The sequence below is a fragment of the Pygoscelis adeliae genome, unplaced genomic scaffold, assembly GCF_000699105.1.
Source record: "Pygoscelis adeliae isolate BGI_AS28 unplaced genomic scaffold, ASM69910v1 Scaffold106, whole genome shotgun sequence".
Taxonomy (NCBI): Eukaryota; Metazoa; Chordata; class Aves; order Sphenisciformes; family Spheniscidae; genus Pygoscelis; species Pygoscelis adeliae.
Genome location: NW_008824939.1, coordinates 3,661,257 through 3,662,530, shown reverse-complemented (window position 1 = coordinate 3,662,530; position 1,274 = coordinate 3,661,257). Strand labels below are relative to the sequence as shown.

The following is a 1,274-nucleotide window of genomic DNA, read 5'->3' as shown; positions in this document are numbered from 1 at the left end:
CCATGATATCTGGCTCCCTGCACTCATTTTCGGTATTCTGCTTGGCAGTATCTTTAGCAGCCACGCTACCAACTCTTTGGTTAATTTTGTAACAGATGTACACTTCTAAACAACAAAGCAAATGTCACTGATAAGGAAACCATGATGTTGTATAACAGCATTGGAAAGCTTCTCTTCGTTGTCATCTAGGAAAATGTCATCTAGGAAAAGTGTTTCATAGTTCATCTCCAAATTACCTACTAGAAACAGCATAAACTCCACCTTAAGGTTTATGTTCTTAAAACCTTACAAATACCAGAGAAAAGATGGCTACAGGGGTTTAGTTCAGTTCATTCCAGAAGTACAAACCAAATTCAGGTTCTAGATTGCTTGCCATGTAGTCATATGAAAAGTTCCCTCAGCTTTCCCTTTTGCTGAGCCACAGAGTTTGGGGTTCAGACTATCCTAGCAATATTTGGATATGCCCTTCTCATGTCTGTGGCTGCTTCTCTAATCTGTTCATATAAATTGCACATTTAAAAAGTGTGTGAAGTACCATGTAAGTTCACACAATGACTGTGTGCACCTAACAGCTGCACTGACTGCAACAGGTGAGTGACGGATATTGTCAATGGTCAAGGGCAAATCTGGAGGTGGGGGAAAATGCGGTCATTATGAGTGCAAGCAAGGAATCGATATGACAGCGGTACCCACTGGACAGAAATAGGAATGACTTGTTACTTCAGGACAAAAGTAACAGGAAGAAAGGCCTTCGGATTCAATGAATCAAAATGAAACACTCCGACTGGTTCCTTAGCCAGGGCTTGGAATTACATGGTGCTGAATGGGCTCAGTTCTGAAGTCTTTTGAAAAGACCTGAAGGACCTTAATACTTTGGATTAGGTCCCAAATGAATTCACCTGAAATAGAACTGCAGATCACATATAGACCAGGCATTATTAAACCCTGCCTGATACAAGGGCTTAAGCTTCTGTTCAAAATTACAATGGGATATAATGCAGGATATTGTTAACAAAATACAGCTCTGCAAACAACTTAAAAACTTGCAGTGGCATTGACGAGGCACAAGGCACATCCATTTCCCCAGTCAATCTTTCCATGTACAATGAATTAAACTAAATTCAGTCAGGTAGCTCAAAGCCAGTTTACCTTATTTCACATATTAGGGTTGCATAAGCTCATTGAACTTCAGCAGTATTGCATTTGAGTTCCACAGAGAAGACAATGAGATATAAAAAAGTGAAAATACATTGGAAAGGTACATTTTTTAAAGA

The 1,274-nt window shown here is 39.6% G+C and overlaps 1 protein-coding gene across 2 annotated transcripts in view; it reads right to left on the bottom strand.

Annotated features, from left to right (window-relative positions):
- Positions 1–1,274, bottom strand: part of G6PC2 (glucose-6-phosphatase, catalytic, 2) — a 14,137-nt gene that overhangs the window by 4,573 nt on the left and 8,290 nt on the right. The gene's annotated exons all lie outside the window — the stretch shown is intronic.